Source organism: Panthera tigris, chromosome D1, assembly GCF_018350195.1.
Source record: "Panthera tigris isolate Pti1 chromosome D1, P.tigris_Pti1_mat1.1, whole genome shotgun sequence".
Classification (NCBI taxonomy): domain Eukaryota; kingdom Metazoa; phylum Chordata; class Mammalia; order Carnivora; family Felidae; genus Panthera; species Panthera tigris.
The window spans coordinates 85,957,474-85,981,922 of NC_056669.1; the positions used below are offsets into that span (position 1 = coordinate 85,957,474).

The following is a 24,449-nucleotide window of genomic DNA, read 5'->3' on the forward strand; positions in this document are numbered from 1 at the left end:
AGGTATAACTTTCAAACTCCTGATCCTCCCAAACTTTATCTGATTATCTGGGGCCTTCTCCTACCCTAACTTCTCCCCACTCCCAACTCAAACAAAATCTATCTATGCCCAGGTTGGTTCTGGCATGATAGCAACAGGGCCACCACTCCCAGTGGAAATGAATGTACCTTTTCACAGCAAACTTTACAGAGACAGTTGTTCTCTGCTTGTTGACACTTTCTTACGGCCACCATGAACTCGTGTACCATTTCACTCATCAGTTCTTTGGGCTACTAGCTGCCTGGACCTCTTGGCCATTTCAGAATTTTTCTAGGTTGGCAAAGGAGGAAGATTGCAGGTCAACCTAATCATTCAAACAACTCTGCAAGGCATCAGGAGATTCATCAGGGCCCTTGTCACTTGAGTTTTCTTATCCAGGTTATAAATTAGGGTCACTGTGATTTTTTAAGACAGCACATAAAAGGGAGAGGTAATTGATCATTGTAGGAATAAAAGACTGAGCTAGACCTAAGAGCAGATGTCTTTTGTCATGGATGTATGTGCTCATATCCGTACTATTCATTGCTTAGGAGGTGGATATGAGATTTGGATTTAACAAATTTATTGATCTACACAGCACAGGTTAAGTGCTCTTGCTTATGTTAATCTCATTTACTCCTCACATCAGCTCTGAGAAGTGGTATTGTATTATTTTGCAGTGGGAGAAAATGGGGCTCAGAGAGCATGAGCCACCTGCCCAAGCCCATGCCACCTGTGAGTGGCCAGAGCCAGTTTTGCAACCCAGGTCTTTATGGCTCTTACTCCCACGCCATATTTTTGCCTCATAATCTGAACAAATAATGAAAGATTTAAGACAAAACAGATAATCTCTAAGCCTAATGTTAGCCAAAGATGACGTATCTTCTCTTTAGAAAGGAAATATCCATGTGGGAGAAATTTCACCTTCGAATGTAGAGATTACACGCTTAGTTGCCAGGAGAAAGTGGGTAAACACTTTATTCAATGCCTCAAAGATGTGATAACAGAGGCGAGAATTTTCCTTTTCTCATTTGCTTAAGAGACTGTCAAAATTCACAACCATAAGATGCACACACACAAAATGTGTGTGTGTCTGTGTGTGTGCATGAGACAGAAGGGGAGGGGAGAACACCAATCATTACTGTGGTACAGACTGTCCCCAACTATGATCGTTGGATTTATGATTTCTCAAATTTACGATGGTGGGAAAACCATATGCATTCAGTAGAAACTATACTATACTTCAGATTCTTAATTTGGATCTTTTCCTGGGCTAGCGATGTGCATCCGATCCTGTCTTGTGATGCTGAGCAGGGCAGTGAACCACAGCTCCCAGTCAGCCACACAATCATGAGGGGTCAACAACAGATACGCTCACAACCATTCAGTACCCACACAGCCATTCTGTTTTTCACTTTCAGTATGGTATTTAATAAATTACATGATATTCAACAATTCATTATAGAATAGGCTTTGTGCTAGATGATTTTCCCCAGCAGTAGGCTAAGGTAAGTGTTTTGAGCACATTTAAGGTGAGCTAGGCTAAGCTATGATGTTCCATAGGTTAGGTGTATTAAATGCATTTTCAACTTAACCATATTCTTGACTTAGGGTGGGTTTATCGGGACATAATGCTATCAGAAGTCAAGGAAGGTCTATATTCTGTTAAGTGCTTTCTATATGTGATTGCTCTTAATCCGTGCCTCAGTCCTTTGAGGCATTATCTCCTTATGTTACAGAAGAACAAACTGAGAATCTTTCAGGTTAAGGTTTGTGTACTTACCTACAGTCGCCAAAGCTATGAGAAGCAAAATTCCAACCCCAGTGGGTGTGAGTCACTCCCATTTCCCCTATAGCCCAAAGTACACCATTGGAAAACAGTACCCCTCTTGAAATGGCTACTCTCAAACTTCACCCATGGGCGTGTCAACTGATAGCTTTCAGACTGACATCATGGTACTTTTGATCCAATCATAAAAGTAAGCATATTCTTTTGGCCCACTAATTTCATGTCTGGGAATTTCCCCTAAAGAAATATTCAGGTATACATGTGCAAAAATTAACGTGCAAGTAAGTTCTATACGTTGTTTGTTATTTATCATTAAATCATTAATATTATGGGGTGCCTGGGTGGCACAGTTGGTTAAGCATTCAACTCTTGATTTTGGCTTAGGTCATGATCTCATGATGGTGAAATGGAGCCCCATGTCCAGCTCGGTGTTGAGGTGGAGCCTGCCTAAGATTCTGTCTCCCTCTCTCTCTGCCCCTTCCCTACTTGTTTTCTCTCGCTCTAAAATATATACATATATACAAAGATATATATATATATATATATATGTATATATATATGTACTATATATGTACATATATATGTATATATATGTTAATAGTGTTACTAACTTATTAGATTCAAATGTCTAATAGGAGCTAGGCTAGATCCATTATGGTCCTTCATGTACCATATTGTACTGGAAATGTTAGGAAGTCATTAAAAATCACATTGTAGAAGAACATTTGATAACATGTGGACCCTGCTATAATACATTCAGTGAACATGAGCAGATGCTATCCCGATTGTATTGTACAACTGTATAACTACAGGGTATATAGTATGCATTGAAAAAATACTGAAAGAGATACACCAAGCTTTCTGAAAAGGTATGACCTCATTTAATTTGGTTCGAGGCTGGCAAGAAGCCTTCCCAAACCAGAGGTTCAGTGCTGTGTCTTTGTGAGGTTCTATAAGGATCAGCATGTCTTCCCACCTGATGGAACAAAATCCAGATTTCTTAACTTAGGCTGCAAAGTTCTAAATGACCCTGGTCTTCTGAACATCTATCCACACTCTCTCTGTGTTGCTCACTATGGTTCAGCCATGCAGATCCTTTTTAGCTCCTAGACTGCACCTGCTCAACCCTCCTGCTGTGCAGGGACTTTGCACATGCTGTCCCTTCTGCCAAGAATGTTTTCTCCCATTCTAATGGCTGGTTTCTTTCTTCAGCTCTCAGGTTAAATGTCATATCTTCCGCGGAGTCCTTCCTCGACTACCTCACATAATGTAAGCATCCCATTTTATTCTCCCCCCCTACAGCATCCTGTTCTTTTTCTTTTTTCACACACACATGATAATTTGTAATGACCTATTTATGTGTTTTACTTATTCACTGTCTGCCCTCTTATAGAAGCTAAGCCGTATGAGGATAAGACCCACATCTGTTTTACTCACTGTTGTGCATGAAATGCCTACTTAGAGGCTATTCAGGATAGGCGCTCAAGAAAGATTTGTTGAATGAACGAATATGTGAACAAAGATAATACAAAGCTCTTAGGCACTGACTCTGCACCTAGCAAAGTGTCGTGGATGGTTCAGAAGAAGAAGGCAGGAACTAGAGAGTAGGTGGCTGGTAATCAATGTAAATCAGTGCAACACACAGGCTACAAGAATTCATGCAAGGAAATGTTTCACTTTTTTCTAAAGCCATTTTCTAAGAATGGCTCATTGGATACGAACAATGTCCTACATCCTAGAAGTGATATGAAATAGAAATATCACTGAGCACAGGTCTCCCATGTTTCTAAAGGCATCTAGTGCCAGACACATACGTTGAAGTGGAACCTGTATCACTTTGCATGTGATCAATTTTGTTCCACACAATCCCTCAAAATCTGACCTCCTTCCTTAAACAAGGTAAGAGAAATGGGGTACCCGGGTGGCTCAGTTAAGCTTCCAACTCTTGATTTCGGCTCAGGTCATGATCTCCCAGTTTGTGAGTTTGAGCCCCACATGGGGCTGTGCACTGACAGTGCAGATCCTGCTTAGGATTCTCTTTCTCTCCCTCTCTCTCTGCCCCTCCCCTGCTTGGTCTCTCTATATATATCAAAAACAAAAAATAAATAAATAAATAAAAATATTTTTAAAACAGGGGAGAGAAGCTACTGCACTATAATCAGAGAGCTTATCCCAAATCCCTAGGGCTGTGGTTCAGAAGCAGAAGTTATCGTGTCTTCTGAAGAACCACACAAAATACTAAAATGGTGGCAAAAAAAAGAACAAATCACTCTTGTGTTAAAAATTTTGCACATAAAATCTTGCAGAAGGCTTAAGAACAATTATAGGGAAAAATAAAACAGATTATTCTACACATTAACTTTTTATTTTTCCCCCTGCAGACTAGAAAACAGCAACCTTTATCAGACTCTAAAAACAAACACATAGGGCTAGCCTAGGGCCCATCAGTGCTCCCAGGGAATGTTGCCTGTGGACATGAAATTGGGTGTTTGCAGCGGGGGCTGGAGTGGCATGAATATTTTCCAAGCCTTATTCAAACAGTAACTTCTATCTGTTACCATGCTATCAATTTTTCCAACAGTGGATTGCAAATTCACCTCATAAATCAATCTGTACAAGAGGTCAGAAGCCAACCACAGCCAATTAAAACCTCTCAGCAATAATTCATCCAAGATCTGAGTAAGGATTTTTTTTTTTTTACAAGTCCTAGGAGGCTCTTGTTTATTCTAATCAGATCAGTAGAGGAAGAACTAAATTGGGTAGAACCTGCATTTTTCTCTTATCCCAGAACACAAACTCAGATGTTTTTATAGGGAAAGGAAGAGGAAAAGGAGAAAGATATGAGGAAAGAGTGGGCTGAAGAATGAGCACACTTTCTTCACATAAAGTAGTATTACCCAGGCTCTCCCAACACCAGACCTGCTTCTAACTGACTCATCCTGGAGAGCTTCGATTCCAACCTGTTTGGGGTCTGATTCCTTTCAGTGTGGCGGCCACCAAAGAAATACAACGAAACTATTACTTAGTGAGTGTCTGTGACACATCAGGCCCTGTGGAAGCTTGAAGTAATCCTCTGTGTTTGTTGCTTTTGAGGAGACTATAGACTACAGATTATCCAGGTGTGAGAAAGTGCTGGAAAAATTAGGAGGCTATAAAGCATGTACATTCTATAAGTGTACACAAACATATTAATATACTACAACTATACAGCTGTAATTATATTTTCACTGTAGGCCTGTGTTGAAAGCCGAGTGAATTTGGACAAATTGACTCAGCTTTCTGAGCTTCTGTGTTTCATCTGTAAGATGGGTAATAGTAACAGAACCAATTCATAGGAATGTGGTAGGTTAAGCATTATGTTGGCAAAGCGTCGGCTTGCTCTCTGGCCCCCAGAGCGGCCGCTCCGTGCTGGCTGGAGCCAAAACAGTGGGAGATTCTAAGCCCCATGACAGTGCTCCCCGGTTATCAGCTCACTGGTTTCAAGATTCTCCCTCCAGGCGCAAGTCTAGCCTGATTCTTGATTGATCACCTGCAACGACACGTCCTTGAGGTTGGGACTGAGGAAGCACAGGCTCCTGGAGGCGAGTTGCCCACAGCCTCAGCCTCCTCCTGGTGGCAGAACAGCCCACTGGGCAGCCTCTGCCTGGCTGGCGGGGGGGGGGGGGGGGAGGGGGGGGGCTCAACGTGGCCCAACACGCTCCCTCTTGATTCGCAAGACTGGTTTGATCCTTCTCTCAGACAGCTTCAGGCACGCAAGCAAACCTTCCAGCTACCTTTTACAACAAAATGCTTTATAGGGCACCTGGGTGGCTCAGTCCATTAGTCCGACTCTTGATTTCGGCTCAGGTCTTGATCTCATGGTTCTGAGTGTTCGTGGGTTCGAACCCTGCGTAGGGCTCTGCACTGATGGCATGCAGCCTGCTTGGGATTCTCTCTCCCGCTATCTCTGTCCTTCTCCTGCTAATGTTCTCTCTCTGTCTCTCAAAATAAATAAACTTTAACAAAAGTAAAACAAAATGCTTTATTTCCTAATTATAAACATAAAAGTAAATGCTTATCATAACAGTTGGAACAGATTTGAAGTGTATAAAGGAACACAATTAATAGTCTGGCTGTCTCCACCCTCTCTACCCCCCAATCCACTACCCCCATACTGAGGGTAACCAACAGCAATTGTTCTGTAAATATCCTCCCATGACCTGTAAATACTTAAAAAATACAAGGCCAATATTTTTAAAATACACATGCCATCCTATAGACATATGATAACTATTACTCTGCAAATTGCTTTCTTTTCTCCCAGAGTCCAAAGGATTGCTGACATCTTTCCCAGTTATTATTTAGAAACTTTAGACAAAACTGTGAGGCCTTTACCCAAGTTCTGCAGGACATTCAACAAAGTAAATAGAAATATTAGCGTTGTCTTCCTGGTTACTATCTTTTAGATTTCATCCAAGGAGTTCTGAAGAGTTAGGTTTGGGATGAGGAAGTATGTCAGAGAATTCCTAACTGTTTTATTTCTCTATAAAAGCAGAGTCGTTTAGCTTCCTTTTCCTGGGAAATTCTCTTTGGCTTCAGCTCTTTCTAGATTTTGAGACGTGTCAAAGGAAAGCTGGCAACAAGAGATGCTGTCTTCCTCGCCAGAGGTCTCTCTCCACCCACCAACACCACATGGTCTTATCTGAGGGTGGGGAAATGGTGTGTGTACTTGGGCAGACAAATTTTGTCCACTCTGTGGTTACCCTGTGCAGGGTTACTTTCAGCCACACCAGCCAGGCGTGCAGAGCCCATCAGAAAACACATCCCAATGAACAGGGTACACTTAAGTCTCTTAGCTCTTAGAACAGTTGGCATTTCAATTGAAACTGCCCGGGGTGAGCCTCAGAGTAGAGGTAGAAGTCACTTTTCTCGGGGTGCATGGGTGGCTCAGTCGGTTGATCGTCAGACTCTTGATTTCAGCTCAGGTCATGATCTCACAGTTTGTGGGATTGAGCCCCACGCTTGGGCTCAGAACTGACAGCATGGAGCCTGCTTGGGATTCTCTCTTTCCCTCTTTCTCTCAGCCCCTCTCCCACTTGTGTGTGTGTGCTTGCACACGTGTACTCTCTCTCTCTCTCAGAATAAATAAAAAAAAAGTCACTTTTCTCATCAAGTTCTGTGCAATTCCTGAGAAAATAGAGCCAAATCCTGTCCCACACCCAGGACTCCAGAGAGGCGGGAAGAGAGTGGAAGTTCACAGTGGATGTGGTCAGCCCCATTGCCCTCTTCTCTTGTTCTGTCTTCATCACCAGCAGGGAAAACACATCCAGAGAGAGGGGGACGTTCTTGGGATGATGTACTTAGGTATCTCTCTCAACTTTGCTGGGAAGACAAGAGCCAACACTCCCTCACTCTCACCCTGTGTTGGGGCAAGAGTATAAATAGACACCACCAAGTGAATCAAGATAAGAGCTAGGAAAACGTAATGTATCCTGAGAGAGAAAAGGTACTGTGACACCAAGCTTAAACCCCTAAATCCGGTCAGGCACTAACAAGGATAAGGAGGCTTCTTCCAGCTGGAAACAGAACAGCCCTCATAGAGTTATTTATCGCTTGCCCACCATGTTTATTATTGTTTGAGAGCCAGAGAAAGTGGCTGTGTTTACAGCGGGTTAAAGGGATATCAGAACACTCCACACGGGATTCGTGAGGCTCCTTAGCCTGACGGAGATTAGAAAGCACGGAATCACCCCTCCTAGACACACACACATATTCTCTAATCACACTCCGTGTGTGTTTATCCGTGGACTGTGAGCTTCTTGAAGATAGGAGTGATGCTTTATTCCCTGTACATCCTCTCCTAATCATCCTTTACAGGAAATGAGACTTATGAAGCAGGAGCTCAATAAATATTTGTGAAATGAACTCAGAGAACAGAATCTGTTCTGATTGTCAGTAAAAACAACTTAATCTTCAGCTAATACTATTCAGAATCTAGTATACGAGGAACTCGATTGGCCAGGGCAGAATGAAGAGTGGAGCAGCAGAGACGCTGCTCCCACCCCTCCCAGTGGGGTGAGGACAGCAACATCAGCCTTCCCAAAACGGGTGACTCCACCTGTGAAAATAATTTTTTTTAAGTTTCTCGCTAAAATTTTTGGAACATGGCAGTCAAATCCCCACCATTCCTCATGTTAGACATAAGGCTTAAAATATATTTTTTTAAAGAAGTGTATGTAGATCCTCTCACACAGTGCCTGGAATATTCCCCCAGATGCTGGTTTCCTTCTCATCTTCCCTGTCCTGTGGGCTTTAATTCACGGAAGTTGGAGTAACCTGATGCAGATTCTTTCCTGAAAGCACAATTTGGCAGGAAAAAGGAGGACGAGGGCCAAGCAAACGTGTCAGTGAGGAACTCAGGGAAAGGTGCTGTCTTGGTGAACACTACAGTTTGCTAGTAAAAAAAGTATGTGTGGGATTATCTGTGACATCAAGGCCGCTGGATGCTTAACAGCCAGGCTGAACACATGCGGGAGAAACCCAGCTGGCAGGAATCTTACTCAGACTGCTCAGAAAACACGTTCTATATTCTAGGCTGTTCTTGCTATAATGTATCTTGTTCCTCATCTCTCCACTTTAATAAAGAAAATATGTGGGGCACCTGGGTGGCTCAGTCGGTTAAGTGTCTGACTTCAGCTCAGGTCATGATCTCAAGGTTTGTGGGTTCGGGCCCCATGCTGGGCTCTGTGCTGACAGCTCAGAGCCTGGAGCCTGCTTCAGATTCTGTATCTCCCTATTCTCTGCCCCTCCCCTGCTCACGCTCTGTCTGTCTCTCAAAAAATAAGTACAAAAACCTTAAAAAAAAAAAAAAGAAAAAAGAAAATATGTTTACATACTTTATGAAGAACCTTGTGTTTACTTTCTTTTGAACATGACCCAGAAAAACAAAAATGACAGTGGAAGGTAGTGATGTATCCTGAGAGAGAAAAGGTGTACAAGGAGGTGAAAACTTCCCCCAGTCTTCTAACCTCATCCCCCTGAAGTTTAAATTATTTGGGAATTTAAATTTGTTGTGGCCTGTTATGGCATTTACTTAGAGGAAACATTTAGGTTTATAATATGAAAATGATTAACTGTGTCCTTTTGTTTGAAAGTTCTTTAAATTCCTTGTGAGACACAGGAGGTGGAAAGAAGACACCAGGTTCTATAGAAAAAACATATTTATATGAAGATATGAAAATAACATTATGGGTACCTCTGCTTTCTAGCTAACTTAAACTCTGATATGGGCATAACCCAATTTTTGAGAAAAATTTGAAAAATTCCATATTTCTTAAATTTGTGTGAAACTCCTTATAAGTCCTGATTGAAAAGTTATAGAATTCAGTCAAAAAAGTCAAAGTGAGACTCTGAGGCTATTTTTCTCTCTGATTTTGATAGTTTCTTTTCTAAATTTTTTTCTTTCCCAGCTATGTTTTTCTAATGCCATAATTTTAGCTTCAAATACTATTTTCTAGTTCATCATAATTTTGTATTTACATATAAGCAAAATCTTTTAATCAATAAATACTGATTGAATTGCCAACATTGGGGGTGCCTGGGCAGCTCAGTCGGTTAAGCATCTGACTTCATCCTGGGTCATGATCTCACGGTTTGTGAGTTCCAGCCCTGCGTAGGGCTCTGTACTGACAGCTCAGAGCCTGGAGCCTGCTTCGGGCTCTGTGTCCCCCTCTCTTTCTGCCCCTCCCCCACTCACACTCTGTCTCTCAAAAACAAATAAATGTTAAAAAATAATTAAAAAAAAAGAATTGCCAACATTGTACCAAGAACTGAGTTTAAAAAGACTAATAACATCTCTGAGTCTATATTTTCATTAGCCCTTCTTATTAAAAACATAGTAATATTTCAATATACCTTTCATATGCCCTAAAAACTAAACAAACAAAACCAACCAGAATATAGAGGGAACTTATAAACACTAACATTAACAAACACCAACAAATGACTAACATAACTACACTAAAAAGGGGGTATGAAAAGAATCGACTTAAGTAACTGTGGGAAACAGTTATCTTGACTAGATATTGTCAGGCAAAAGACAAAGAGAACCACCCATAAATGCTGTCTTCTATTTAGAAATGCATTTCTCATTAAATGTTTACTAGAACATTTAATAGTAAGTAAATAAGTTGTAGATAATCACAGCCTGGTTTCTCACTGTCAGAGAAAGAAGTTCCACATAAGGAAAGCGGAAAGGTTAAAATGAACACTGTGGATTAGAATTCAAGGTATCAATATAAGCTCATTATTATATACATACACACATATATGTACACATGAATATATGTATGTTCATATATATGTATACATGCAAGCACACAGATATATATGCATAGAAAGATACATACAGATGTATAGATGGGTATAGTTGGTACTGATAGGTACATATGCATAGTTTATAGATATGCAATTTTCTAGCTCTGCTAAAATAGCCTAGAAGCAATGGTCCTCAGTTGCAGTGGGCACAACCAGTGCCCTGATCTTGGTTTCTAAGTACTGTTCTCTGATAAAAGGAACCAGGGCTTCTTGGAGAAATGGCAGGGCAGGGGCAAGGGCAGGGAAAATGTTAGGATGAATCTGGAGAGTGTTGTGGAGCCAGAAAGGAGGGAAGTGCTGTAAATAAGATGAGGGCATGCCAAAAGAAAACAAAAGTCTACCTACGGATGTTCCTAGTGAACAAGTTGGGACATTTGGAGCAACACAATAAGTAATGAAACCATTGGATTTTGCCCATAGAACAAAATGAATATTCATGAGTCCAGATTGAAAAAAGTATATAATTGAGTAGATAAATAAATAGCTAAAAAGAGACAGCTTTTTCCTACAGTAGAATACCAATGAATAGGTATAGAAGGAAAGAAGGAGGTAGAAAATCACCATTAGGTAAATATTACAGTAATTCTTGTTGTAGACAAGATCTACAGATGGATGTTAAAAAAAATCCGTGGGAAAAATATTGAAGACTTGCAAAGTCTCAAAGTATCTCCTTCAAGATATTTGTTAACTACAAAGGGAACAACAGTAACTTTATAATGGATAAAGTTGCAGACGCCACCTTCACCAAGGGACCAAAGTTAAAACCACCAATAATAAAACATCTTGACATCATAAAACTTGATTTGAGAAGGACACAACATCATTTCTGTTGTGTTCCTGCCAAAAGTTTATAACCTTACTTCAATTGTGAGAAAACATCAAAAATCCAAATTGAGGGAAAATCTACAAAGTGAGAAGTAAGCTTCAAAACTGTCAAGAGACATGAAAAGCCTAGGAAACTGTTACAGATGAAAGGAGACAGAATTAACAAGTAGATGTAATGGGGAAGCTGCATAGGATCCCGGGACAGACAAAGAACATTAGTGGAGAAAGTGTTGAAATTCAAACTGTATCAATGTTAATTTCCTGGGTTTGATAATTATGCTAGGGTTATGTAAGATGTTAACACTCAGGGAAGCGGGGTGACGGGTATCCAGGAACCCTCTGCACTATTTTTGCCGCTTGTTTTTATAAGTTTAAAATTAGCTCAAAATAACAGTTAAAAAAAGATTTAAAAATATTTTAGTCCTCAAAGAGAATTTAATAGGAAAAACTAGTAGAGGAAATTGAAGACTAGGATGCCCCACCTACATAGTAGTGCATTACCATTTCTGACTTCTCCCTACTCTGCTTTCCTGTAGCACTTACCACCTTCTAACATCGTATTTAATTTACTTACTTATTATAGTTAGTGTGTATAGCATCTTCCCCTGCAGAAGATGGGAGGGAGGGTCTTTGTTATGGGCAAAAATTTGCAAAAGAATAAATGCAAGACAGCATATATTAAGTACATGCTACAAGCTCAGATGCCTACAAGGGTTGGCCAGGTAACTTAAATATATGAAGGGGTGTCTGTTTTGTTCACTAATGTATAATGTTGTGTGACACAAATGGGGCCTGGTACACTTAATCAACGTTTTCTAGAAAAATTAATATAAGATTTTTAAATTGGGCGCAAATTATTCATCTGGAATTTTAGTAGTGTTTTGATTGTATAATAACTATGACTATCTTGACTTACACAACACAAAAGAAGGAATAAACTAAATTTACTGGTCAAAGATATTCTGGATAATACTTTTATCTGCTCCATACTAAACATTTTACTTTCTTTTTGATTCAAAACCTAAATTTGTTAGAGAGAAAAGGTATTTCTTAAAAATGCTGTAGTAAGAGTGATGGTGTTACATATTGCTGGGTGCAATATTAGTTGCTGCCTAATTTCTAGATTTCTAGAAAGAAATTAGGCATTATGTATCAAGATTCTAAAAAAATAAATGTGCTTAGGTTTTCACAAAGCAATTCCTTTTCTGGAATCTATCTTGCAGATTGAAATGTATAGATATAGTCATCACAGAGTTAGTTATGAATTAAGAGATAGTTAAGAAATGAAAAGCTGACCAAAAAAGCATATCAATAATGCAAAAATGAGTAAGTACATAACAATATATTCAAATTATGGATTACTTTGCAGGCATTAAAATGCATGTTTATGAATTGCTTTTAGTACCATGGAAAAGTGTTTGTCCTAGAATGTTAACTGAAAAAGAAGAGTATACAAAATTGTACAGACAGTATTATCACAATAATATACAATATAATTTTAAAAAGTGGAAATACGCACATGTGTAAACACTTTGGAATTTCTACCTCCCCCCTCTGCTTCTCTGTACATTACTTTTCATTAACATGTACTACTTTTAAAATCAGAGATGTTAATGATAAAATTTTAAAATATTTTATTGATCTCAAAAGTACTGTGAAATAAGGAAAAAGTCAAATGGCAAAATAAAATTTATTTAAAACCTTACAGTATTACCAGAATAATTGCTGAATGGACCCAAGATCTAAATGTAAAAAATAAAGCCAGAGAATTACTAAAAGGAAACCTAATACCACCCTGAATGCTCCCGATCTCGTCTGATCTAAAAGGAAATGTGGACAAATTTCTTTATAATCTGCAGTGAGAAAAGCTTTTCTAACTATGTCCCAAATCCTAGAAGCAATAAAAAGAAAAAAAAAACCCATAAATTTGAATGCATGAAAACTTTTTAAGGAGAAACAAAAAAAAAAAAAACCAAGCAAACAATAACAACAAAAGACAAATGGTGGGGGTATTTGCAATTCTTAATATAAAGGGCTAATTTCCCTATTGTATAAAGGAATCTTAAAATTGAGAAGAAAAACAGCAAAACCTGATAGAAAAATGGGCATAAAACGTGACCATGCAGTTTACAGAAAAAAAGACACAAATGACTGTGTTGATGCTCAACATAAGTTGATGCTCAACTTGTTTCATAATAAGAGGACTGCAAATTAAAACCACACGGAGATACCATTTCTTACCTATTAGCTGGCAGAAACCCACAAGCTTGATAACACTGAGGCTGTGGGGGAACAGACCTCTCAGACATTACAGGTAGAATATAAGGGTACATTCTTATGGAGGAGAATTTGGCCATAGCTATCAAAATTACACGTGCATTTACCCTTTGACCCAGCAATCTTACTCTATGAGAGTGCCCTTCTATTTTACTTTTCATTTTCCTTGCTCCCTAACCATGTGTGCAGTTTATGGCTAGTGTGCTCTAAAGACATTCTAAGGAGACTGAGTCTTACTCTTGCCACTTTCTACAAAAAGATCTTTCTGGGAAAGATCAGATGGGTCTGTTTAGAAGTCAGGGCTGTTTTTTCCATCACCAAGGGGATTGCTGCGGAACGCCGCCCCCAAAGTTCATTATCTCAGCATTTAATGTTTTGTTTTTGTTTTTTCAAAATACAGAAAAGTAATTAGAAGACATGATGGGCAATAACCTCTGTGCCAAATTACCTTGTTTTAATTTGATGATGCTTTTGAATTGTTCAAGCTCAAATAATTAATTTAAAAACTGCCAGTCTCTTGATAGGATTTTTTTTTTGGAATGTGCATGCCAAGTATTATAAAGAATGTTTTTCACGGTAAAATCTTAACCCCCTAAGACACACAATGACCATCAGACCACTGATCTGCTTCAAATATTCGAAAGATAATAAGCCACAAGTTCACAGGAGGAAATTATTGCCTGGCCAGCCTCTAGCAGTCTAGGTCTGACTATTTCTTTAGTGACATTTATAAAACCCCATTGCTTTAATCAGATCATAAGAAGACTGAATCAGGTTTCAGATTCACTCAGGGTTGATAATTGAGCTCATTCCTGAAGGGCCTGAAGAGCACAAAAGCACTGAAGTGAAACCATGGAAATTAGTGATTTGAATAGGAGAATCGTGAACTTTGGTAAAGAAAACATTCCCCATCGGGGCTCTCACGGAACGTGCTTTGCAAAACTCTAATAAGATTAATGAAGGTAAAATTAAGGAAAACACTGTGAATCTTGTTTTCAATGGAAGGAAAGAAGAGAGAGGGAGAAAAAAGATCAACCTCATTTATACTCTTAACTATGTAATTATGAGCCTACGTGGAGGGTCCAGCAGCACGTTGCTTCTTGCTGAGGGAATGCAGTGTCTAGTTCTCTCTCGAGTTGTGGGGTTTGTCTTTGGAATAGTTGGCTTCTCCAAATGAAACTGGACCAAAATTCTGAGCCATCTTTTGTAAATGTTTGTTCTTCACAAGGGCAGGGTGACTTCCTAAGTGTGTAAGCTGGCTGGAGATCTGAGCAAGTTTAGAAAAGAGAGCCAGGCCTGCCCTTGAACTTCACGGGCGCTGCGCACAACAGCGCACACCCCCTCCACCCTGGCTTGGGGCCCTGACATGCAGCCCCAAGGAGCCTCCTTTCCATTCACTCGCATCCCCTAACCACACTGGCCTTGGGGGAAGTCTGCAAACCTGGTAGGCACGCCCTGCCTTAGGAACAGTCTTCCTTCAGCTATCTGCATGGATTCCTCCCTGTCCTGCTCAAATGCACTCAATGAGGCCTTCCCTCAGGCCTCCACTTCCCCCAACTTCCCTGCCCATCTCCATGTTTCCTCTTAGCCATGGTTATTGTCTTCTAACTTAGTACACAATTAACTTATTTATTGTGTTTACTATATGACTCCCCTGATACAACATAAACTCCCTGAGAGTAGGCTTTTGTGTTTTCTGCTGTGCTATCACTAATATAGGAACAGTGCCCGGTGCACAGTAGGTTTTTAATAGTTTTTGGGTGAATAAATGAATGAATTATCCTGCACGTGCTTTATCATGACCCTAAACTTCTTAACTGCAATTGTTTATGTAATTACATTTTCCTTCATGGATTTAAAGCTCCGTGCAAGCAGAAATGGTATTTATTTCACCCAGTAAATACTCCCAACACCTGGCATAATCCTAGGTACACAAATAGGCCATCAACAATCACTTACTGAATGAAAGAATTAAACCATTCTGATCATCTTTCTGAGGATACTGAAATGGGAACAAAGAGCCACAGATTCTCAGTAACTTTGGGGAAATTTTTTGACTTGCTGGCCTCGGCTTCTCCATATAAACAATGATGGGATTGGGCCAGAGCAACAGTAAGGTCCTGTCTAGTCTTTGGAGTCCATTGGACCTATGCCCTCATTCCTCTCTTCTTATCCAGTTTATTTATTTTTTATTTGAGTATAGTTGACACACAATGTTACATTAGTTTCAGGGGTCCAACTTAATGATTTGACAAGTTTATACATAATGCTATCCTCACCACAAGTATAGCTACCACGCTTTTACAACATCATTGACTACATTCCTTATGCTGTGTCTTTCATTCCATGACTTACTCCATAACTGGAGGCCTGTATCTCTCACACCACTTCACCCATTTCTTTTTATTCACTTTTAAAAGTCCAATCAAGTATGGTTACTAAGATGTGTGCTCTTGAAAATTGTTTGCTGTGATAGTGTTCCCAATAGACATTTTAGACAGTCTTAGGGGGTTGAGACATGTAAATGGGATAGAAGAAACTGACTCATCTCTTGATACTGGTAAAGCCCATGTGATCTACCAATACCTCTTGAAATCATGAACTAAACTATTATAAGTTTTCATGGCAGCTGTAAGAAATGGCATAATTAATACAGCATGTAACAAGATGCCTTCATATATTTCTATCCTTAGTCTGTATTGTAATGTTCTCACTGCTTTAAAAACTCATTACAAACATTTGTCTTTGATTATTCTGTACTCCCAAACCTACCAGTTTTTTTTGTGGGCTAGGAATACCCATGCTTTTATTGATCCTATGTTCTCAATAGATAAAGCAGCATTAAAATATTCTGAAACTGACTGCATTTTGTTTTCTATGTTTAAATTCATTCTAATACAGAAAAGGCTAGGTGTGAATGGTCCTTGCTTAATAGTGACCAGCGTACCCTGGCTCCTCCAAATCATCAAGTCTGTCCCATGAAATGCCACCAAATATAGCAGCTCCCTCAGGATATGGGCAAGTTCCCTCACACAGGGTGACCCATCATAAATTGAATCCACCCCAGTGAGGTCTTCAGTAGAGACTCAGCCTCGCTGGAAATTGATAGGAACCAATGTTGGATGGTTGAGGAGATGACATTTGAAGACTCAAGGCAAAGGAATTCTCTGGAGAGGGAATAACATGTGCAAAGTTCTTGAGGTACAAATATGCTTCGCATGTACAAAAAAATAAGAAAATACTGGTGAGACTGATATAGGGTCACTGAGCAGTCACATGGAACAAACCAATCTAAGTAAGTTTTATTCTTAATTCCCAAGTTTCTCCTTCAAAGTTTGGTCTAAATGGCAGCCCTGGAAAAGCTGATAGGACTGAAATTTTGCACTCAGGTTGGGGCTCCCCAAGACAGAGATTGGATCAAAATCCTACTTCTGGACTTCTTAGACTGACTAATCTTTAACTGGTGGTTGTTTACATAAAGTTTCTCTACCTCTGATCTAACTACTTTGATTCCAACCCCTCCTCTTCTGTTTCCACCCTTGACCACCTTGACTTCCAACACAGCTACATAATGTCCATAGTCCAGGATCACCTGGGCCCATTCACACCTCTCTTCCTGACCTGTCAGAGCTTCTCGACTTGTCACCTAGCAAGTCAGCTTCCTGATTGTTGTCTCTCCCTTCCCTGATATCTGCTAGTGTTCACCCTTTGTCTAGCTTCCACTTCTGCCTTCTCTGTGTCTGGTTCACACCTCTGGCAGCCCGACATCAATACTCTGTCAGGTCCAGACTGCTTCTTGCTACTCTACACTTTGATGGAGGCTTTGTGCCAGGAGCTCACTTCCCCAGTCAGATGGCAACATTTAAAGAACCAGTGTTGGGGGCACCTGGGTGGCTCAGTTGGTTGAGCATCTGACTTTGGCTCCGGTCATGATGTCAGGGCTCATGAGTTCGAGCCCTGCATTGTGCTCTGTGCTGACAGCTCAGAGCCTGGAGCCTGCTTCGGATTCTGTGTCTTCCTCTCCCTCTGCCCCTCCCCAACTTGGTCTCTCTCTCTCTCTTTCTCTCTCTCTCTCTCCCTCTCTCAAAATAAATAAACATTAAAAAAAATTAAAGAACCAATGTTGGCTTATAAACACTGCTGGCATCACATAAGGAGTTTGGGCTGCAACATCTCAGAAACAACCTACACAGAATTTGCTGGCAAGCACTCACCACCTCAATGGCAAAAGTTTCTGTAACTTTCTTCTCTGAACTCAATACCTCCTTATTTTCCAAGCCATACAACTTGATATTTTGTGATAGTTCTGCGTTATTTTTTGTTTTGTGAATATTTGAATATTGAATCCCAACAAACTATGCAGTTCTTGAAAAGCAAGAACCATGCCCTGTATTTCATCTGTAAATTTTGTATGCCTTAGTAGTGTTGTTCATCCATACAGTGAGTGCCTAGTAAATACTGGCTGATTGATACTTCATTGTCTTAATTCAGCTAGGAGTTTTGGGCACTGGAACAGAGGTGATGGAAAGTGTAGTCCCTCCTGGTAGATCTGTGTTATTGGAGCTAAATGCTACCTCTAAATGCTGGCTAAAGTTAGAGCCTGCGAGGCTGCGCAATACGACACTCCCACATCCCCGGAAGGTCCACAGTGTCACAAATCAGGACAAAAGGGCAGCCCTTCCTGCTTCATGTGATAATTAGATTGTTCACGCATTTGTTAATTCAGTGAATATTATTAGAGTTATGCTCATGTACTATGTGTGGGTTATGCTATGTACAATATGCAGTACAATCATGGAGGACGCATAAAAAAAATTCTGAACCATGATGTCTGAGGTGCCCTAGCTCAGCCTGAATTACAATCAGATAAAATCTTGGCTCTTCCTCACAGAGGAACATTGGGGGCAGAAATCTGCAAACAATGGGTATCACACGTCAGTATCTGGGCTGCTGGCTGGACTCCTGTCTCTGCTGGAACGTGCTGTCTGGGTGGAAAGCAAAACCATGGATCAAGACCTTTTGAATCCGGACCTCCACACTTCAGAACTTCCCTCTTCTTTTTGTAGCAGGATGTCAGATGCATTCACTGCAAGATATTCTGATGTGAGCAAAAAAGAAAGATTTTAACTGCTTCCTGTGCACAGACCTTATACTAAAATGGACTTGTAAATTTTATCAATGACCACAAATGTAATGGGAAAAAAAGGACTTAAAAATCTCTTTCACTACGCCATGCCTACTGATGCTGTTATGCTTAGTATCTGTGCTAAACAGAGGTTTCATTAATTCATTAATTCATTCATTCACTGGGTTGTTTGTTCTTTCCTTTACACATTCATTTATTTAACAAATGTTTACTCAGTGCATACTGTGTGCCAGGCACTGTGCTAGGATCTACAAGTGATATAAAGATGAATAACATACTACCTTTTGGCTTTAAAGCACTCAGAGGAAAAAGGAGGAGATAAAACATACACTTAAACTATGGATAAAAAATGTGATAAATCACCCAAGAGAATTAAAGTGCTAGGGGAACAGAGATCCGGCTTGGGAAAAGGGCTTCATAGAGGAGGTAGCTGGGGCCTAGGAGAAAGGTAGGAGACAAGTATGTAGAAATGAGAATGAGGTTGAGGATGGGGAATTATTGCCATCAACACAATTAAGCTATAGGATATTTACATCACATCACGAAGTTCCTTCACACCTCCTGTAGTAAGTGCCACTGCCCCATGCACCTTCGTCCCACAGAGCCAGTGATTTTCTTTCTCTTCGTGTAAGTAACTTTTGCCTGTCCTAGAGTTTTACCAGGTGGAATCATACAGTATGCAGTCTTATGGATCTGGCTTTTTTCACCCACCATAACGTTTTGAGATGCTTTCATGAAGGTGTTCATTACAGTAGTTTGTTCTAATTGCAGAGTTGTATTCTACTGTATGGATATGCCACAATTTCTTTATCTATTCACCTGTTTTCCACTTTTAAAAGACTATTGGGGGCACCTGGCTGGCTCAGTTGGTTAGTTATCCAACTCCTGACTTAGGCTCAGGTCATCATCTCATGATTTGTGGGTTTGAGCCCCTTGGTGAGTATTGTGGGTCAGGCTTTGCACTGACAGTGTGGAGCATGCTTGGGATTTTCTCCCTCTCTCCCTCTCTCTGCCCCTCCCCAGCTCACTTGTGCTCACACTCTATCAAAATAAACTTAGTAAATAAATAAATAAACAAGCAAATAAATGAAAATAAGATTATGGGAGCACCTGGGTGGCTCATTTGTTAAGGGTCCAACTCTTGATTTTGGCTCAGGTTATGATCCTACAGTGTGTGGCATGGAGCCCCGTGTCAAGCTCTGTACTGACAGCACGGAGCCTGCTTGGGATTCTCTCTCTCTCTCTCTCTCCCTCTCTCTCTGCCCCTCCCTTCCTCTCTCTCTCTCTCTCAAAATAAAAATAAATAAATAAATAAATAAATAAATAAATAAATAAATATTTTAAAAAGATTATGCATAAAGCTGCTATGAACATTCATGTACAAGTCTGTGTGGACATATGCTTTCATTTCTCGTGGATAATACATAGGAGCAGAATTTCTGGATTATGTAAACAGTGAATGCTTAACTGTATATAAGCAACTGCCAGACTGGCTTCCAAAGTAGCTGTACCATTTTACACTCCCACCGGCAGTGTATGAGAGTTCCAACTACTCCACATTCACTCATACTTGGTGCTGTGATTCTTTCTAATTTTAGCCATTTTAATAGGTGTGTAGTGCAATCTCACTGTGGTTTTAATTTGCTTTTCCCTGATGACTAAAGGTGTTAAGCATTTTTTCATATGCTTGTTAGCCTTTATATTTGCTTTAGTGAAGTGTCTGTTTAATCTCCTGCCTATTTTTAATTGGGTTTTTGTCTTATTATTGAGTTGTAAGTGCTCATTATATATTTTAGGTACAAGTCCCTTATCAGGTTTATGTATTGTAAATATTGCCTCCTAGTCAGTGGTTTACTTTTCCTTACTGTAGTGGTACTTTAGAAGAGCAGAAGTTTTAAATTTTGATGAAATTCAATTTATCAGTTTTTTCATTTATGGTTTGTATTTTGTGTCCTAAGAAATCTTTGCTTTCCCAAAGTCATAAAGAGTTTCTTGTTATGTTTTCTTCTAGAATATTAATTGTTTAGCTTTGACATTTCAGCATATGATTTGTTTTCATTGTGATTATGATTAATTTTTATACAAAGTTTGAGGTAAGGGACAAGGTTTATTGTTTTTTTTGTTTTTTGTTTTTTTTCCTGTATGAATATCCAGTTGGAACACTTCCACTTACTGGGGGAAAGAAAACTTTTTCACTATTGGATTACTGTGACGCCTTTGTCAAAATCTCCTGACATCATATATGTTGGTCTGTTTCTGGGTCACATATTCTATTCCATTCATCTATGTATCCATTCTTATACCAAATCTACACTGTCCAATTTATGTAGCTTCATGGCAAGTCTTTAAATCAGATAAAGTAATTTCTCCAACTTTTTCACCTTTTACAAATGAAGAAAGCCAATTTGATTTGATTTCAGAACAACCTGTTGGCCAACAACAACCTCACAGATAGATACAATTCTGAATGATACGCACACTACCACCAATTTCAAATACTTTTCTACTCCAAATTAAGTTTCTTCATTCAATGTAAGCATTACTTCTACTTCAGTACGGTGCTCTGCCAAAATTTATGTTTGTATTATCACCAGAAACATGAATTATTTTACCTATAGTGATCAACTTTTTAACTAAATCTATGATAACATTCACAATAATGGAAGAAATGGCAGATGTTTCACCTTTGACCAAATGAACTTTCAAATAGTTGGCTCTTTTATTTTACGAATTGAATGTAAAAGTGGAACCACTATTAAAATTAATTGAATTGAGTTTCTATTTGAAATATCTGATATAATGCATATAAATCAGGCATCATTTAACTATTTGCAAACTTCTGCTGCTGCTAATGGAGACAATACGTTAACAGCTTTGGCTTTATTTCTTGTAAATGCACAAGAAAAAAATATATATTGGGTATCTGTTGTGTACCACTTCAGATTATCTCAGCCTCCCTAGTTCCACTTGGTTTTCCCACTGGTGCATCCTAAAAGTCTTTCACCTCAGCTCTGTATCTTCAGTTTGGATTTCTTTGTGTTCCAGAGCTTCATTGCAAGACACCTTGCAGAATATTTCACATACATATACAACCTAGAAGTAAGGTAATGGCTCCTGGAAGGAACTTGTAACCAATGGGTCAGCTGTTGAATGCTACGCCTTTCTTCATCTGAAGGACTGTCTTGGAATGTGTTTAATATGGCTCTTCAGGCAGCTGGATGGATCGAACAGTAAGTCACATGGAGTAATGGCCAATTTTGATAGCACTTCTTCTTTTTTTTTTTAACCTTTATTTATTTTTCAGACAGAGAGAGACACAGCATGAACGGGGGAGGGGCAGAGAGAGAGAGGGAAACACAGAATCAGAAGCAGGCTCCAGGCTCCGAGCCATCAGCCCAGAGCCCGATGCGGGGCTCGAACTCATGGACCGCGAGATCCTGACCTGAGCTGAAGTCGGACGCCCAACCAACTGAGCCACCCAGGCGCCCCTTGATAGCACTTCTTTATGTTGACTGCTCCTCCTTCCCTGCTTTGCTCTTCCTGACCCTCATTCCTGCTACCCAAATCTCATTCACCAATAAAATACTTGAATATAAAGATTTATCTTAGGTGCTACTTTCTGGGGAACCCAGGAAAAGATATCTCAAATTAAAATAGCCAAATTAGGGGCGCCTGGGTGGCTCAGGCGGTTGGTCTTCCAGACGTCAGCTCAGGTCGAATGATCTTGCGGTTCACGGATTCGAGCCCCACATTGGGCTCTGTGCTGACAGGTCAGAGCCTGGAGCCTGCTTCGGATTCTGTGTCTCCCTCTCTCTCTGTCCTTCCCCCACTTGCATTCTGTCTCTCTCTCAAAAATGAATAACCGTGAAAAAAATTTTTTTAAATAGCCAAATTAATTTGTAAAAAGGAGAAATCACACTTGAATGAGTGACACCTAAATATAACTTCAGAAGCTGCATGTGTTATTTTTTTTTGCATGTGTTATCTTCTTTAAAAAAAACTGCTAATCTAATACTTCTTCAGAATATTTATGTCTTCTGATTTTCATCAGTCAATGATATCACTATGGATCCTGTAATAGATGACAGATGTGTGCAAATATTATGTGCAAGTTCATCAACTTTCTTGGAACATAGAAATTCAGTACTTAATTTTTATAAAACAAACCTACTACCTAACTCCCTGCCTTGTTTCCTTCCTTCCTTCCTTCCTTCCTTCCTTCCTCTTCTCAACCCCTCTTCATTGCTGCTGTAGTGAATACTGTGGTGTGCTGCCCAGATTCCCCCTGCAAGACCGTGACAAGGTTCCCCCAGCTGCTGGGAATGCTGGCTGTTGATAGCTCACAGTTAATTCCATATCCAAGAATTGCTCTTGCTGAAATATGCTGCTTTATTCAATGTCGTGTTATCTCCCTGGGGGTGGGCAGGGGAAGTTCCCACCCCATAAAATTGGTAAATGGCAGGGGGGTGGGAGGTGGTGGTGAAGTATAAATACTTGGCCCACTTGCCTCATTTCAGGACACCCTCAAGAGATCACCCAGTTCCAGAACTCCCATGGGATCAGTTGAGGCTTCTGCTGCACCTGCATCACAATTCAATTTTCCTACTGCCCAATCCTGCTTCCCTTGCTCCCTCACAGGTGCTGTTCCCAATAACCCCCTGGAGGCAAACCTACATTTCAGAGTCTATTCTTCAAAAATCCAGCCTAAGCTGCCAAAAGGTTTTTTTTTTTTTTTGCAACATTTTAAAAAAGCATTACCAAACAATGAAATACATGCTATTTTCATCATGCAATAAATAATAAAACCTCTGTACTGAGAGTGTTCAGTCTATTCTGTATTCACTTTTTGGTATGACTGCTCAGCCTGTATTTCCTGCACATGTTTCATGTATGCCTAACCCATAATCTCCCCATTTCTCTCTGACTCAGCCCACTGATGGTCTGGCAGGTGTACCAAGAGGCCAGCAGGAGCAGTATCATTGACTGTCTCTCCCACAGTCACTGGAGATAGAAGGAACTAGCTGTCATTACTGATCCTATCTGAGGACCACTTTGGTTTTTATCGACAAGCACTCTGCACACTTTCCTTGAAAGGAAGGTGGGGGGAAAAAAAAGAAAGGAAGGAAGGTGGCAATTGCTTTGCACCTTGAAAGGGTCCAATAAAGAGAGGAGGATTAGTCTCCAGATGAAACCACGTGTTAAAGTGGGAATCCCATCCATTACACATCCATTTCACATACAGTGGAGATCATGACAGAATCTGGATGTCCAGAGTGGAGGTCTGTCAAAACCATCCCATCTTTTCATTCCACCATTAATAAAACTATCGTATCAAAAAATGAAACACCTGGTGCAAATGCTGGATGGGAGTTAGGAAAACAGGCATAAACTCAGAGTGTCTGGGGTAAACCAACCTACGTGCTCATCTTAATTTATACGTATGTTACCTAATTCATAGGTAACAGAATGCTGCTGAATCTGTGTGCTCAAGAATATTATTTCACACCCTATAACCTTGAATGGATGCAGGACTGTCCTCTGGCAATACCAATAGAACCAAAAAAGCTCAGAAGAAAACTAAAATTCTTTACTCTGTAATATACCCTTGGGAGATGTCACAGAAGTTAGTGATAACCCATTAGCATGGTCTTGATAAATATTTTGTGGGTAGAGATTTCTATCGATACAGGATGTAAGATAACCAAAGGCTTAATGACGAATATCAACAAATGCAAACTTCCAAGACTCAACAGCCAATTTCCAGAGTTTCCACAATTTGTACATGTGAAAATTTCTTCCAGTGCAGGTTGAGGGTGATGGCATCCATGGCTAATGTGGGCAGAATCAGAGGGTTAGAGATGTAAAACAGCCATTTTAGACAAGGTAGATTTCATTGAACAGTTAAGTGTGCCTAGTTGAATTCTATTTGGATTAGGAAAAAAGGAAATATTTCAAAGGGCCAAAAAAATCAAGCAGAGTTTGCTTTATCAACACAGGTTCTGGGCCTCTCCACTAGGCTTCGAATTGGTTATTTAAAAG

The 24,449-nt window shown here is 39.9% G+C and overlaps 1 long non-coding RNA gene across 8 annotated transcripts in view; it reads left to right on the forward strand.

Moving 5' to 3' along the window:
- The window catches only part of LOC102950983, an 88,310-nt gene extending 65,088 nt beyond the window's left edge, over positions 1-23,222 (forward strand). For 6 of the 8 annotated variants that reach the window (XR_006208089.1, XR_006208090.1, XR_006208086.1 and 3 more), the window contains 2 exons: positions 21,456-21,640; positions 22,928-23,222. This is a non-coding gene — a long non-coding RNA (uncharacterized LOC102950983). Of the gene's footprint in view, positions 1-3,019; positions 3,077-21,455; positions 21,641-22,927 lie in introns of all 8 variants that reach the window. The other 2 variants (XR_006208087.1, XR_006208088.1) reach the window with 2 other exon arrangements.
- The last annotated feature ends 1,227 nt before the right edge of the window (positions 23,223-24,449 follow it).